General features: G+C 41.1%; 1 protein-coding gene across 7 annotated transcripts in view; it reads left to right on the plus strand.

The window, feature by feature from the left end:
• The first annotated feature begins 6987 nt into the window (after positions 1-6987).
• The window catches only part of CEP83 (centrosomal protein 83), a 115545-nt gene continuing 104685 nt past the window's right edge, over positions 6988-17847 (plus strand). For 4 of the 7 annotated variants that reach the window (XM_027855868.1, XM_027855874.1, XM_027855873.1 and 1 more), the window contains exon 1: positions 7316-7528. The gene's annotated coding sequence lies outside the window, so the exon portion shown is untranslated. Of the gene's footprint in view, positions 7065-7315; positions 7529-13159; positions 13243-17847 lie in introns of those variants that run through there. The other 3 variants (XM_027855871.1, XM_027855870.1, XM_027855869.1) reach the window with 3 other exon arrangements.

Here is a 17847-nt window from a genome sequence, read left to right on the forward strand (position 1 = left end):
CACACACACACACACACACACACACACACACACACACACACACACACCCTTACACATAACATTCTCAACCCCTTACTCTTCCTTACCCAACATATCCAGTCGGTTGCTGCTATTTCTATTACTGCAGCATCTCTTAATTAGACCCCTTCTCTCTGCGTACACAGATAGATACCTCTCACCTAGACTATCACAACAGCTTCCTAATTTGTCTCCCAGCCTCATCTCCTCCCACTTCGGTTTAATCTACATACTACTATCAAAGTAATTTTCCTGAAGAGCAAATATGCGCTGTATGCCTCTCTAGCCTCTAGGCTAAACTATAAACTCTTCTGTTTTTCTCTTAAAGCCCAATCAGGAGCTGGTCCCAATCCCTCTTTCTAACCTCAATGGATATTACTTCCCCTCCAGCCAAACCAGCCTTCTCTCTGTTCTGCCCACAGCACAGTCCATCTCTCATTTCCTTGACAGCTCCAGCAATCCCCCATGCCTGGAAGGTTCTCCCTTTCTTACCTCTGTCTCATAGAAGGCTTCTTAAGTTCCACCTTTGAATCAAGCCTTTCCTGAAGGCCCTCTTGTATTAAGCTACTTTACATATGTTTGTACTTACTTTACATTTGTGTTGTATATATTTTTATGTATACTTGTCTCCCCCATTAGAATGTAAGCTTGCAAATAGGGACAGTTGGTTTTTTTCCCCATACATACATACATACATACACATATGTATGTATTATGTATGTATGGGGAATATATATATGCATATGTATGTTTCTATGTATGTATGTATGGGGAAAATATATATGTATACCCACTGCCTAGCATAGCACATTGTAGATGCTAATACATGTTGATTGATAAATCCTCCTCATTCCTGACAATAAAGACCTAATGTCAGAAAGGACCTTTGAGGTCTTCTAGTTTCCTCATTGCATAGACGAGGAAACTGAGGCACTGGTAGGTTAAGTGAATGGCCCTAGTTCATACAAGTAGTAATCATCGGAGGTGGGATTTGAACCCAGGTCCACTGACTCCAGAGTCAGTTCTCTTTCCATGGGTGGTGAGTGGCGATGGATTCAGATTATTGTCTATACCATTAGACTTGGTCAGTATGTATGTTGTTTTTTCTTAAAGGGTTTTCTTTTTTATCGTATAGGCAAGATTTAGTGGTAGAAATTGGGAGTGATGTTAAGAGGATGAAATTTTAGAGCTGAAACTGACCTAAGATAACACTACTAATATTAGTAATATCATTAATCATAATTAATATCATTAATCATAATGCTACTAATATCATTAGTAATATCATTAGCTTTTATATAATGTTGACTCTGTGCCAGGCACTGTGCTAAACACTGTATAATTATTATCTCATTTGATCCCCTCAACAATCCTTAAAGGGAGGTGCTATTATAATCCCCATTTTACAGATGAGGAAACTGAGGCTCACATAGGTTAGGTGAATTGCTGGAGATTTCACAGTTAGGAAGTGTCTGAGACTGAGTTTGAACTCAGGTCTGTCTGACTCAAAGCCTGGCACTCTATCCATTATGCCACCTAAATGCCTATTAGGGATAATCTAATCTAACTCCATATTTTTATAAACTAAGAAACTGCTGATCAGAGCCTGACTTGATCCACTTTCCCATCCTTTTCTAAAGCATCTTTATCTTTTACTCTTATCCTTCCCCCTCACAAACCTTAACTCTGTCATCTCTCCATCCCCTACCTATCCTGTAAAATTACACCTGGAGCGGGTATTTTGTTTTTCTGTCACAGCTGGGGGCTGTGGAACAGCCAGTGTGGGAACCAGGAGAAGAGAATGATGTTAAAAATAGCAAGTAAGAGGTGAAAACAAGACATAACTGTTGGCCTGGAGCCCGAGGTCCTGGGTGAACCAGGGAAAAAGGGCTGAGATCTCACCAGGGAACGTGCCCCACAGGGATCCTCATCTACCATCATCCAGCACCCTAACTACTTGCTATCTGTGTGACCTTCCCCTCCTCACCTGCAGAATGCATCATCTGGGCTGGGTGACCCCTTAGACCCTTCCCCACTCTAAATCCCAACATTGTCACGTGTACAGAATTCTACTAGGCGAGTATGTGGGAAGCGGAGACACGTACTACGGTAACCTCAAGCAACTGCAATCTGGTAAAGATAGACACGCTACAGAAGTTAACTAACAGGCAAGACAAAAAAATAGACGCAACGTTATAAGGTAGCGCTTATGTAAATGCAAATGAATAGTGCAGATGGTATAAATTCAGAGAAGGAAACAGTCGTGAGCTAGAAGGGTTGGAATCAGCTTGGCAAAGAAACTGGGACTTGAGAGTTGTGCAAGGGGTGTGTGGCTACGTGGTAACTATGGTGCACATTTATACGGTGCTTTTGAGCTTTACAAAGCATGTTCGTCTCGTGGGATATGCGCAAGTAGGTACCATAATTCTCATTCCCATTTTGTACAGCAGGCAACTGAAACTCAGAGAGATTAAGGGACTTTGTATAGGGTCAAACCATAAGTTTGAACTTAGGCCTTCCTGATGCCATGTCCAGGACTCTATCCACAATGCCATATCATCTCTAGGTAGAGATGGGAGGGGAAAGTCCCTGGGGGCCAAAACTCAAAGGTGCAAACAAAAAAAGCCAGATTTAGAAGACGATCATTAGACCCACATAACTTTATTAGAGGATTTGTGTAGAGCAGGGGTTCTTAACTTGGGGTCTGTGAATTGGGTGATAGACGAGTAGATTGCTAGATAAGATAGAAAGAAAAATAGATAAATTAGGTAGACATATATGGATAGATAACTTTCAATATAATTGGTTTCCTTTGTAATACGTAGGCATTTTATTTGATCCATTTAAAAACATAATTTTGAGAAGAGGTCTATAAGCTTCACTAGTCTGCCAAAGGGATCCACCACAAAAAAAAAAAAAGGTTAAAAACCCCTGGTGTAGAAGAATGATGGATCATAAGATTGGAAAGGGAATTTGGGACCAAGTTGGGTAACGCACTGAATGCAAAGGCAAGTACTTGAGACTTTTGGCTTCTGGGCAGGTATAGGATGAAAATAATATCTTAGGAGGATTGTTGGCTTTCACAAGAACAATGGATGCAAGTGAGGTAGAAACTGCAAGTAAAGAGACTAGTTAGGCTGGTACAGTCATCCAGAGGTGAGGAAATGAGGCCTTAGGCTAGCATGCTGGCATTGAATATAGATTTAAGAAACTTTAGGAAGACTCTATAAGACTGTACCCTCTAATCCTTCTTCTAGCATGGAGGGTGAGGTCCTGTTATTTCAAGATGGTGGTCCCATTGGATCACCCGTCTTCTCAACCAAGGGTCATGGCAAGCTGGCCTAGCTGAAGCCCTACCCTGAGGGAGAGGCTCAAACCATCTCCAGCCAATCCTCTGCAGCCATCATCCATGGAAGCAGAAGCCCTGTGGAGATGCTACCTGTTGCCGGCACAGCTACTGAAGACCAAGAAAAGAAAGCTCTTGCCACCAAAATCCTTGGCACTGTCAAATGGTTCGTTATCATAAATTGATATAACATATCAGTAGAAATGACATGAAAGAAGAGGCATTGTCCTAAGGGTCTCCGGACCTTTCCGTCTGATTCCCAGTTGAAACCTTCTCTATGTGGTATCTCCCCACTGGAATGTGAGCTTTTGGACAGCAAGGGCTGTAGCTTTTCTACATGTACATCCAGGGCTTAACACAGGTTTTGTACGTAGTACGAGAGGTGAACGAATTCACTCATTCTTTTATTCATTCATTCCTTGCTTCTCAAGGTATCCTGCTCATTTACTTCCTTCTGGGCTTATCCCGTGATGTCTCTAGGCACACATGGAGAGTCAAAACTGTGCGGGAGATGATCTTAGGGAGGTAAGCTAAGATAAACCAAGGTCGTATCTTGGTTAAAGGGTAAGCCGTTGGACATGGGGTTGGGGAATTCAGTCAACAAGCATTTATGAAGCACCGTGCTAAGCGCTGGCGATGGGAAGAAAAGTAAAAGGTGGTCCTTGCTCTCAAGTTGCTCGCAGGCTGAGGTTGAGGAGGGAGACCGAGGAGAAAACATGTAGATAAACAAGATACAATTAGGATGTACTGCAGATAAATCGGAACACACAGAGACCCCAGTAGAATGTCCTGATTGGATGGCCATTTTGAATCTCCCAGAGTAGTGCTGGAGGGAGCACTGACTTGATATGAGGTGACAGGCATGGTGTGCCCTAGGGAGCTTTTGGAAAGGGCTGTCAATTCAATTGAAGAAATTAGAATTCCTACTATGAAGGAGGCATTGATGCGTTAGGAAGGTGGATGACCACAATCCTTGCCCCTAAGGAGTCTATTTATCCTTAGTAGAGCTCCCTACAACCAGTACCACCCTCGGGATGTTCACTATTCCACCATTCCTGGTACTAAAAAAGGAAATATCCCTGAAATTAGGAAGCCTTTTCAGTTATTGACTCCTTGAGCTAATATTTATTGAGCACCTGCATGATGTATACAATGTGAATAAATTTACATATTAAATTTATATAAATGAAAGTCACAAAGTGGTTTACAAACATCTCATTTAATCTTCAGAGAATGTTTTCATAGGGGATAAAGCAGAAAAATACTAGAGCTCATATTTACCCAGCCCTTTAGGGTTTCCTTAGAGACAGCATGGGGACTCCCAGACTTGAATCCCTCCTCAGATACTTATTAGCTGTCCGACCTTGGTTGAGTCGCTGAGCTTTAGATTTCTTATTTGTAAAATGAGGGGGTTACACTCAGTCCTCTGTGGTCCCTTCCAGCTTTAAACTTATGATGGTACTCCCTCCATTACCACTCTGTGAGGTAAGGGGTGTATCAATCCAACCAACAAAACTAATGTTAGCGCTGGGATCTGGATTCAGAAGAACTGGCTGGGTAGGGCACTGAGTGGTGCAGTGGATAGAGTGCTGGACTTGGAGTCAAGAGAACCTGGGTTCAAATCCTTCTTCAGAAATTTGCTCGTTAGGTGACCCAAAGCAACCTGTTCCTCCCCTCTAAATAACAGTACCTACCTCCCAAGCTTGTTGTGAAGACCAACTGAGGTAATACACGAAAAGTACTTTGTAAATCTTACTCATTTAATCATTTTTCAGTTGTTTCTGACTCTTTGTGACCCCATTTGGGGTTTTCTTGGCAGAGATACTAGAGTAGTTCGCCATTTCTTTCTCCAGCCTCATTTTATAGATGAGGAAACTGAGACAGTCAGGGTTAAATGACTTGCCCAGGGTCACACAGCTAGTAAATGTCTGAGGCTGGATTCGAACGCAAGAAGATGCATTCTATCCAACGAACCACCTCGCTGCCCTGTGTAAATCTTAAGGTCGGCTATTATTATCATTATTAGATTCCAATCCTAACTCGGCTATTTACTACCAATGTGACTTGGGGTAAGTCATTTAACCACTATGCACATCAGTTTCTTCAACTCTAAAATGAGAGTATTGTCAGAGTAGATGATCTCCCTTCCTGTTCTAAATTCAACCACTCCAACCTAGGTTTTTCTACTAAGTTTATTTTCTTTCACGTACAGCATTCTTTGCTACTCCTAGGCTTGGTGTGGATTTTTGGGTAACAAACTATTCACCTCATGGCCTTAACTCTCATCTCATGCAAACTTTCCTACTGGTTAGAATACGAGATGCACAAACCAAACAGTAAAGATATCTAACTAAGACATGAAGCAATATAAATTAGAGGGAGGCAATCAGTAAGTAGAACACTCTTAGCAAAAGGGTGCAATCTCCTGCACCCCCGCTAAGGGAGTTAAGTCTAATTCCCCTTTGGTATTTCTGGTTCCTTAGCAGAGAAGTAGGACAGTCACAAACACAATCGTGGCCCTAGTGTTCAAGGTTTACTGTGAAATGTCATTGTCCTCTGAGCCACCTTTACCCCCCTAACCCTAACTCTCCTTCTCTCTCTCTCTCTCTCTTTTTTTTTTTGGGTTAGGCAATCAGGGTTAAGTGACTTGCCCAAGGTCACACAGCTAGTAAGTGTCAAGTGTCTGAGGCTAGATTTGAACTCCTTCTCTTTCTCCCCCAGTCTCTTGAAGAAGCCTGGAGAAAAGCTGAAACAAAGGTCTCAGTTCTGGAATACCATGGACTGGCTCCATGGGGATGCTATCCAAATGCTCTGCTGCTAAGAGCCCAGCAGCATCCCACCAATCATGTTTCTCATGGTGATGTCACTACATTGCAAGCTCACTGTTTTTAACCCTTCTGGGTATCCACAGTACTTAGCACAGTGCCTGGCACATAGGAGGTGCTAGATAAATGTTAGCTATTCTTATCATTAAAATGCCAATAATAATAGCACCCACCTCCCAGGGTTATTGTGAGGATCAAATGAGATAATAACTGTAAAGTGCTTAGCACAGTGCCTGACACATAGTAGGTGCTAGATAAATGTTAGTTATTACATTTATGGCTGTTTTGAGGGTCAAATAAGATAATTGTAAAGGGCTTAGCACAGTACTGGCACATAGCAAGATTAGCTATCATTATTGTTATTATTATTAAAATGAGGATAATGATAGCACCTACCCCCAACCAGGGTTGCTTTGAGCCTCAAATTAGATAATAATTGTAAAGTGCTTAGCCACTGGGGTGGCATACAGCAGGCGCCTAATAAATGCGTGTTCCCTTATGGCCTTTTGCTCAGTTACTTTTAAGAGTGTAAAGGGATCCTGAAGACAAAAAGTGGGGTCTAGAGGAGGATGGGGGCACGCGGAGGAGAGGTCCAGCTCCCCAGTTTGTCCCTAAGCTCATCTTGCCCTCGGGGCTACCTTTAAGGCTACCTCCTTTCTTTTCCCTCCGCTACGTCCCTCCTCCTAACTCAGCTCCAACCGCCGTGGGCCTTTCCCGCGGTTTCAGGTTTGAAAGCGCGCCTTGCCTAACCCCTCCCTCCGACGTCACGCCAGGAGGCGGGACTTCCTCTCTTTCCCCGAATCAGATCGCGAAGGGCGCAGAAAAGACCCGAGACGACTTCACGGGGGAGTCGCGGGGCAATCCCAGCCGGCTAGGTGAGCGCTGGGGCTGTCCCAGCCCAGCCCGGACAGCCAGCCGGTCTAGAGAAGCAGCCAGGCCCTTCTGAGACGAAGGCCGCCGCGTACTGTCGGGGCCGCTTCGGTTTCTCAGCCCAGGGGTCTTCCGGGAGTTCCCGAACACCGGGAGTGGGGGTGGGGGTGGGGGCGGGGCGATCTCCCGCGAGGCCTTCTGCGCGTGCGCCCGCGTCTGCGCCTGCGCTGTGTCTTCCTCTCGCTGGGACCGTCAGTCCGCGGAGCCCGCCCCGCGGAGCCCGCGAGTCCTCGAATGTCCCGGGTGGGATGTTAGCTTAGCCTCCATGCGTCCGAGTAGTGAGCCCCACGGAGGCCCCGGGTTGGAGCTGCGGGCATGTTGGCCGGCGGCGGCGATGTCCGCAGCCCTCACACCTTCCTCTCCTGTCAGGTGTGTGCTCACACTTTGAAAGGACCGTGGAGGAGCCGTGGTAGGTAACCTCGCTTGGGGGAAGGGTCGTGGCCCCGCGTGGGCTCAAGGCCAGCCGGTGAGCCCCACCCCACGAGTGGTAGCTCCCCTCCTTGGACATAACGCCTCCCTGGGGGCGTCGGGCATGAAGGACGTGCAGGAGGTGGGGGATGGGGAAAAGGAGATGCCCCTTAATCATGGGTACCGAGCCGGGAGGTCGTGTAGCCCGACCCCCTCATTTTACCGAGGGGGAAACTGAGGCTGAGAGAGGTCGAGAAACCTAATATTTTAAATCTGGAACTAGAAGGGACCTTAGAGGTCGTGTAGACCTATCTCCTTAATATAAAGTTACAGAAACGGAGTCTGATAGAGGTAAAGAAACTTGTTAACTTAAATCGAGACCTGGAAGGGAAATTGAGGCTGAGAGGTTAAGAAACTTAACATCTTAAATCGCGAACTTGAAGGAACCTTAGAAGTCACGTAGCCAGACCCTTTCAATTTTGCAGGATTGGGACCCAGAAAGGTTAAGCAATTAGGTTTAGAGCTGGATGGAACCAAAAACAGAGGCTGAGAAAGACTGAGTCACTTGCCCAGAATCGAACAGTTTATAAGTTTCTGAGACAGAATTTGGTCTTAGGTTTTTCTCACTCCCAAGTCCAGCACTTTCTCCATCAGGTCACCAAGGCTAGACAGAAATTAAATGGATTAGAATCAGTAGCATCTGACTTCAAATCTTGGGCTGTTTCTGAAGTGTGGTGTAGTGGAAAGAATACCTAATTTGTATTCATAAGATTGGTTCTAGTCATGGTTCTGCTGTCTTAACTAACTCTAGTAGAGTTTATGGTACTAGAATTGAAAGCAGGAAACATTTTTTTTTTTAAATCCCTAGCCTAACAATGCCTAGAAAGTATTAGATACTCAATAAATACTAAATTTAGTTAACCGTATGACCTCAGACAGTTCACTTCACCCGCTCTTGGAAACTAACGTTTCCTCATCTGTAAATTGAGAGAATTGGACTAGATTGTCTTTAAAAAACTGTTCTTGTTCTAAATCTATGAGACTATGATACAGTAGAACTTACTCTCCTAGAGAATCAGGACTGTTTCATTTTTTTGCCTTTGTATTCCCATTGCCCATCACTGTGTTAGGCATATAGTAGGTTCTTAATAAATGCTGGTTAAATTGAATTATATCCTATTACAGACATAGGCTTAATATCAAAAAAGAATACTCTTGATCATGTAGCTGAATTGACCGAAGTGTCACAGCCACTTTTTTTGGTCTGTGATAGAAAGACACATAGCACTTTTCCTTAAGGTCATTTATGACAGTAATATTGCCTGTCATGTTGCAACCCCATTGAGGGACATGTTAGAATCTTGAAGTTAATTCCCCTGCTGTGATTGTTATTTGCTAAACTTCCAGCTTCCCACTTTCTAGCCAAACTTAAATGACCTGCTCTTTTTAAAATATAGACTGCTAGACAACTTTGATGTGGTGGGTGAAACCTTAATTTGAAAAAATTTAACTCAGTTCTAAATTTTCAAGTAGAGATGGTTAGTGTTGGGAGAGTGCAAAATACGTTTTTAGTGTTCTTAATGATATTCTTTTTTTTATAATACAGGTATGTCAGGTTTTGTGCACAAAAATTACTTGAATAGGTCTAAAACTTAGCAACTAGGTTTTCAGATTCTTTAAGCAATGTTGCTTGGCAACAACTTATCTGTAAACAAGTCTAATATGCAGTGAGCATTTGCTCTGCAATTTAATTTTTAAAATGAAATATTTTACTTGCAGTTTATTTTAGGATTCAAAGGAACCTAGCTACCACAGTGTTCAGTTCTGTGAGTATATTGATTTATTTTTTAGGTGATTAAATTGATCTCTGTATTTCTCTGGTGTTAGCATTTGATCCAAGCACCGTTTTGGGATAATTTTACACTTCTGAAATTTTTAAGGAATGGCACCAAATTGTTCTAGGGAGGCATATTTAGATGTTGACTTGCTATTTGATTTCAAGAAACAGAATAAGGCATAGAGACAGTATTATTGATGTTGTAATGGGTTTTTCCCTCTCTAGTCACGTGAAGAATAACACTGATCTTTAGGAACCTCTCCCAAATAAGGACCTGGTCTACACAGAATTAAAGTATGGCTAAATCCAGTAGATTTAAAGATCTGTGAGCAGAGCTGTTTTCTTTGAATAAATGCTTGTTGAATACAGTGTTTTACTATGCACTGTATTGGGAGACTGGGTTAGCCCTGGTAATGAATTCAGTGTAGGTAATTGTTTTAGCTTCTTTCTTAATACCTCGAAAATCTTAATAACACCTTGCATTCCTATAGCACTTTGGGTTTTTTTTTTTTAAAGCCAGTCATGTAAATGATCTTAATCTGATACTCACTGTGATCTTATGCAGTAAACAGAGTGGATAGTATCCCCATTTTTCAAATGAAGAAACAGATCCAGAAGGGGCAGTGATTGGACCAGGGTCACATGGTTAGTGAGTGACAGAACTAGAATTCAGGTTTTCTGACTACTTGTTCAGTGCTCTTTCTTTCTTGGACAACGGACGCCCTGTGTTACTGAAATAATCAGGTATCCCAAAGAGAGGTAAAGAAAGCAGAGACAGGAGGAAAAGAAGAAATCTAAAAGATCCACAATGGATAATCAGCCTTTAAGGAGTGAGGATTCATCTTTTGGGGGTATTCAAGGCACTACAAATATAAAATAAGTTGGAGCAGAACAGAAAATTTTAAATCAATTGCAGGAATTATTTGTCAGACTTATTTGAAGTTTTCCTGTTACTTTCTGTTTGGCCTAGTTTAATGGATAGGAAGTTTAGGAGTGTTCTATAGGGAATATCCTTACTTAAATCTTTGCAGCATTTCAGCCCTAAAGGAATTTTGAACTGAATCTGCCTAGTACCTGCAGAGTAATTTGGGGGTATGTGGAAGGAACGCTGGATTTTTGAGTGAGAAAACTTGTGTCCAGATTTTGATTGTCACTAATTACCTTGTGATCCTGGTCAGGTCATTTCACTTCTCTAGGCATTCATTCCCTCATCTGTAAAATGTGTGCATGAGAGGTGGAGGGAGGAGTGACAGAGTAGGACAGTTTGATCTCTAATGTCCTTACAATTCTGATATCCTGTAATCTTGTGGCTCATGAGACCAGGTCCTAAGACACTGACAGCTTCATGGGATTCTTAACCTGGAGTCTGTAAACTTGTTTATAAAATGCCCGGATAACTACGTTTTAATATAATTGGTTTCCTTTGTAATTCTATGGATTTTATTTTATGCATTTAAAAACTTCATTTTGAAAAGGGGTTCGGAGCTTCACCAGACTGCCAGAGGGGTCAAGGACGTAAAAGTGGTTAAGAACCTCTGTTCTGTATGCTGCTTTGTATTTTAAAAAGCATTTTAATTTCATTATAATTATACTTTGTAAATTGTTCAGAATGGGTTAGATGCCATCATTACTATTCTCAAATTTCTCATACATTGAATACATTTAAACACACATAGATAAAAATGTATGTATATTTATGTGTACATATGTCTATATAGGTGTATGCATGCACACACTCACATACACACATTAAATGGTTACTACTGCGTAAAGTTCAAAATCCTTAGTCTCACATTCCAAGCCCTACTAAATCTTTGACCTATGTTTCCAGCCGTGTTATTCTAATGTGAACACTATGCTCCCACCGCATGGGTCCTTCACTGTGTACACTGCCTGCGCTTTCTACCTCCTTGCCTTTGCTGATTCAAACTTTTCCTGAAGCTTGGAAGGCTTTCCCTGCTTTCCTGCCCAGCTGAAGTATGTCTCTCTGTTGCACCATCCAGGAGCTGCCCTAGTCTAACCCTTGTTTGGCAGTTGACCTAAGTTACTTTGTATTGTTACTTATCTTTTTATGTCTGTGTCCTGATTCCCTAACTAGATTGTGCAGTCCTTGAGGACAGTGAACATGTATTAAACCTTTTTGTATCTTCAATGCCTTATGCAGCTAAATAAATGTTGGATGATGATGAATGTGAATGTCCACATAGTGTTTTTCTCTTCTCTACCCAACATCCCTCCTTTTCTTGCCTTGCTTTCTGTTTAGTGGTATTAGAGAAAGTTGAAAGTGGAAAAAGTAAATGAGGAAGAGTGAAAAGTGAAGGAAAAAAGAGAGTGTAAAGGAAGGGAATTTGTTAGAACTGAGAGGAAAAGTTCTTGTTCCTAGAAAGTATAGAAAAATGTGAGACTTTCCCATGGTAATAGCCCCAATGAAGATTCCCTCAGGGTTACTGCTCCAAGTAGATGAGGGTTGGGAATTTGGTCATTCTCTCACCTCTTCATTAGTTATTGTTTTGTAACATCAAAAAGTGCCAAATAAATATTTTTTCCAAAAAGTGAACCTAGAATCTTAAGAGTTTTATCTTTTCATTTTCCTCTGTGATCACAATTCTAACAGTAACAATATTTATTAAATATCTCATTATGTTTACTTTTAGATTGTATTGTAAGGCTAATTAAGAATTTATTTCACGTCTATTAGTATTTATATTGTTATCTGACTCCCTTAAGTTTGGAGTCTGCTCAGATTGTCCACATTTCTTTCTACTAAGCTTCTGGTGTCATGGAGGAAATTATAACTATCAAATTTAGTAATGTTTTTGTTTAGCCCGGGGCAGGAAAAGCAAGCTTAAAGGATAGGGAAAACAGTAAACTCTCAATTACTATATGACTCATGAATTATGAATGAGTATAAATCATAGTGTTGAGGAACATAGTGGATCATCTAGTCCATTTCTGTTCCAGGAAGTGGTATATCTAAAGCCTTTTCTCCCCAGCGGGGTGCCCCCCCCCTCCACTCCTCCAAGGGCTTTTTCTTAAAAATATTCAGAGAAGCAAATTCTAAAATTTTGCTCAGAAACGTGGTTCTGCATGTAATGCTAATTTTTAAAAAGATGTATTAGGTAATGTGTTTTTTAATACAAAATAACAATTTGACAATATTTTTGAAACTCTTATTTTGATCACCATTAGAGCTTTATGTCCATTTCTTAGCCTGTTTGTTACTCCAGCTTCCTAGTTACTGCCCAGTAACAAAGCTACAGTATTACATAGCAACCATTTAACACAGTAACAGTGGACTTGAGGGATTTGTCTCATGGGTCTTTCCTTTCTCCTCCCCTGCTTTCTCTTTTTAACAGGGAGGATTTAAATAACCATTGCTGAAAGTTGTTTTGCAGCAAATGAATCTTTTTTAACCTTTTAACTAAAAGTGAGGCCTAGGACATGATTGGAACATAATCTGACAAAGGTTGATGAAACCACTAAATATGAGGTGCAAGTAGTAAATGTACTTGGATAATTAAATTTTATGAATGGAAGATTAATTACGATGTATGCGAAGAACTCATTAAGGGAAGGGTTCAAATAAAGGTTACTCATCAACCTGGATGTAGAAAGTTTGAGCAAAACTGATAAGTAAATTTTAGGAATCAGGCACTTTTAATACTCGACCAGAACTAGGGTGATTGGAACCTACATGGTGGCCCTTTTAAGGTCATGTAGGGCATTGCATCTTAGTTCTGAAGGGTTCGATCAGTGAGCAGAATTTATTTCATTTAATTCTTTATCCTATTCTAGCCTCAAAGAGTAGTACAACCAGAAGCCTCTGATAGATGTCATCAGTCTTTGGGACAGGAAACTGGGTGTGATGTCAGCAACAGGTAGGAAGAAGCAAACTGGTGCTTTTGAGATCTGAGTACAACAGAGAATGGTGATGGTGCCGGGAGTTCTCATCCCAAGGCTGGACTTGTGGATAGCATGATGAAACCCCAAATTTTCACGAAGCTGAGAGCTACTTTGCACATATGTACATACATACATAATGCATACATGCATATATGCATAACATACATGCATGCATATATAATTCTAAGAGTAAGAAATTGCTTTGATCTAGAGGCAACATAGGAACCCAGTGAATAAAACACTGGACTCATTGAGATTATGTCCCACATTAAGGAAAAGCCTCAGTCTTTCAACAGAGTCTTTCTGTTATAATAGGAACTATGTAGGATGGGGCTGTGTTGCTTTGTCAGTATGTCCTAGATTTTGGCCAGATGTCATAGAACTATAAAAGTTATAAACTGACTATAAAATTAAACTAAATTAAAATTCAAACTGAAATTAAACTAAATTTAAAATTACATATGTTTTCATTAAAGCATATAAAATTTATTAATCAAGTACTTAAAATTAGATTACCTAAAAACAAGTGCCCTTCTCCAAATATTGTTCAGTATTTAATGCACAGCATTGTTAAGGTAAAGAACACTTCACCATACAAATCTCTACAGAAATCTGTACTTAAAATAGGATAGGTTAAGTCCAATATGCATAGCATTATCTTCCCTATCCAAATCCTATTGTCCTTCAGATTTTATCTGTTTAATAAAAGCTTTCTTAATAACTTGAGCTTCCATGGATCTCTCCACGTCTGACCTTCCATACTTCTTAGGGTCTGTAATACTCATTTTGGCATGTAGTTTCTTCTGTATTTTCAGATTGCTTCGTGAGCAATTATTTTCTTGCAAATATTCTTTGAAGATTTTGTTGTAATACTTTTATATCCTCCATGGTGCACATACATAGTAATCTCTGTACTTGTTAAATTGAATTGATCTCCCTGATTTAAAACCCTGTGACATTCTAGAAGAGATTAAGAATCAGGAAAACCCTACCTTTATTCATGAGCCAACTTAGGAGTTGAATATTACAAACCTTGGTTCACTTTGTGTAATATAAACTGCCAGAATAAATTCCCTCCTGTTATGAAAAATAATAGAACTAGGTGATATAACATTCATTTATTCAATAATCTTTCTCATATAGAAGCAGGGTGATCTAAGGGATAGAATGCTAGGCTTCGATAGGAGGACCCTGGTTCAGTTCTTGCTTGAATCCATTGGCTATATATCTCAACAGATCATGTAACTATTTCTGTCTAGGGGCAGAGGGAAGGCTTTGTGTTTCTCAAGAAAGTTCCCAGCTGTCATACTCTGCCTCCCTGAGAGGCCCATAGGCAGAGCAGAGCCTCCAGGCTCTGGGTCCTTTCCCGCAGCCAGGCGAAAACCTTCAGTGGCATTTGAACTGAGATCTGAGGAACCCTAATGAGAGAGGCAGATGAAACAGCGTAAGCAGTGGCAAGAAGGCAAGAGAGTTTGCATTAGCTTAGGAAATGGCAAGAATAGTTTGTCAGGAAGATAGAGTGTGTAAGGAAGAGTAGTGGGACCTTAGACTGGAGGGATAGTTTGGGAGTATTGAATGCCAGGGTGAAGTTGTATTTTATTTGGTAGTGAGGAAATTTTGAAAGTTTTTAGTTTTTTAATAGAAGGCTGACTGGGTGAAGATGCCCTAAGCTATCACATCACAGTATCTTTAGGGGAATTAGAGTTTTCCCTGAACTGATCCAAGAAGCTCCCTGCTTTCTTACTCTGTTGTAACAAAAAGATCATTGAGCCCCATGGACCTGCTTGTTTTTCTCGGTTCAGAGACTTGTCATATTCAGTGACTGACTACTTTACTGCATCTGCTAAATATTTGTATTATTTATTTTGTTAAATATTTCCCAATTACATTTTTAAAAATAGTTGTCATTGTCATTTTTTAGAATTTGGAGTGCCAAAATCTCTCCCTCCCACCCCTCCACTATCTCTTGAGAAGGCAAGCTATATGGTTTACAGGTTTTTTGCAGTCTTATGTAATACTCTTGGCCAGTTGGTAATCTCTGTAAATTTGTGGTAGGCTGTTTGTGTCCGACTCATTGCTCTAGTTAATCACTCACAAATTAGATACTTCCCTTCTATCTTTCCAAAGAGGAGAAGGGAAAGATAATTCATATCAAACAGACTTTTTCTTGTGTTTTTTTTTTAATCAGAAAAAAAGGAATTATTTACCTCTCCAATTCAGAAAAGGCATGGACATGATCACAGTTTTGCTTTAAAAAAGTTATTCTGGCAAGAATGTTTAGGATCAGACTTGTGAACTTTAGATCAAAGGTCTTGAGGTAATGCCTGAACCAGAGTAGTTACAAGCAGAATGGAAAGTAGAAAACAGATGTGGAACTCCAGGTGTAAAGGGCTTGGAGTGATGAGACTGGCAGCTCCACTGGGGCCAGGATGTATTCTGAGCCTTCCAGTCTGGATGACTGGGAACTGGAGGGTGACAGAAAAGCTGAGAAATGGGCGCAGGAAGAGCAGTTTTGTAGGAATGATGAAGAGTTTGGTTTTTGAACCTAGATCGAGATTTATTATTTGCACTTGGAAACGCAACCCTTGATTAAGGAGAGAAATAGAGAAATACCGTGGTATAGGGGAAAGATTCAATTTAATAGCTAAACATTTAGTCTGTGCAAGGCTCAGAGACGAGTCAGGAGATCTGGGCCCAAATCCTGACTTCCTGGTTCAGAGTGTGACATTGGGTGGGTCACTTAGCTTCTCTGAGACTCAGTTTCCTTATTTGGAAAATGAAGATAATATTATTCAGGGTACCTACCTCACAGAATGACCGAGAGGAAAACAAAATGCTATTATTGTTGTAGAATCATAGCACTGAAAGAGACTAATCATCTAATCCAACCCTTCATTTAACAAATAAGGAAACTGAGCCCTAGAGTGGGGAAGTGATGTGTCTAAGGTTACACAAGTAGCAAGGCCATAGTTGGGATTTGAATCATGATCCACTCCTGCCAGTCTTTGTACAGATAATATTGGTTTGAATGTGGGCTGCACTTCTATAATGAAATGTCTTTGAATTAAACATATTAAGGGCCTACAATGTACGGGGTACTGTCCTAGCTGCTGGGTATATTAAGACAATAATGAAAACCAGTGCCTGCCCTCAAGGCCCTTCCATTCTATGGGGATACATGTTAGAAAGGTAAATAGTAATTTCTGTAGTAAATTACATAATAATTTCAGGAGGGAGAGAAGCACTACCAACCAGGAGGTCTAAGATGGGAGGTGAGGAGCTGTGCCTTACACACCTGGAGAAGAGCCTGTGCAAAAAATTAGCTTAGAGTCAGGATGCAGGGAGTTGGGTGACAAACATTCATCAAGTGTTTAATGTGTGCTTTCTGTGCTAAGTGATGAGGATTCAGAGAAGGACAAGAGGTGACCACTGCCTCCAGGAGCATCCAGTTTGACTGGAATGTAGGTGTTGCAGGATAACAGGGACCTTGAAGTGGGATCTTTGGGAACCTTTAAGTTTCAGCTTCCCAGAAGCTTCTACTTGGGCTTTTGCCAAGGTAGGATCCCTAAATGCTTTTTCTTTAAGGTTTTATGAATGTTTATCATTTCTTTGTTTTATTCAGCCCCTAGTTTGGCTCTAGCTGTCTTTCCATATGGAACCCTGCTAATATTGGTGCTAACAAACAGTTTTATATATTGATAATGATCTTATGTAGGTGAGTAAGGTGATTGTTTCATTTTTATTGTGGAGAAATTGGGACCTTAGCAAAGTATGTAGCACCCAGAGTTGGGTCCTGCGTCGTGACTTTTCTGGTGCCTTTCTTTCTCCTTGCCCCCTTCCCCCTCTACCTGATGATCCTCTGCCTGAGAAAGGGTGGGGGGAGAGAGCAGAGGGCTAAGAGCTCACAGGTTAATTGTGGAGATGACATTTCTGATACAGTGGAAGCTCATTGACGGCAGGAACTTTGGTTTCTGTCCTTGGTTCCTCAATACTGCACACGTAGTAATTAATATCTGCATTCCCTCCGTCTAACAACCTTGCTGTAAGTTAAGTGGATGTAGTTAAAGAATTACTATCATCCATCCCCTTTTTCCAATGACAAAACAATACCAGATGTTGAATAGTAAGTGTCAGCACGAGGACAGAAACCTAGATCATGCCAGTCACCCTGGAAAGAGCAGGCATGGCTTGTGAGAGAATTCCTGCACCACTTGATTCCATTCTTGGAACGATGTAGTGCTTTCATGCACAAAAGGCACAGAGCTAGACTAACAAAGAATAATCTCTGATGGTTATAGATGGTGTGTTTCAGTTCAGTGCCTCTGTTTCCTGTCAGAGGCAAATGCTGTTGAGGTGTTATGATGGAGTGCACAGCATATGGAGTGAGAAAACCGGAGATCAGATCCCAACTCTGTCATGCTGTCTCTCTGAGCCTCAGTTTTCTTATTAGTAAAATGAGGGAGTTAGACTGAGACTGTCCAACTTTGAATGCTCTGAAATGCACTGATGGCATATAAGGTGAACCAGTTGCCTTGCTTTGGCTGCAAGTGGCACTGGAGGCTGCCCCCAATCTCCCTCCA

This window comes from Vombatus ursinus, unplaced genomic scaffold (genome assembly GCF_900497805.2).
Source record: "Vombatus ursinus unplaced genomic scaffold, bare-nosed wombat genome assembly UNPS02011334.1, whole genome shotgun sequence".
NCBI classification, from domain to species: Eukaryota; Metazoa; Chordata; class Mammalia; order Diprotodontia; family Vombatidae; genus Vombatus; species Vombatus ursinus.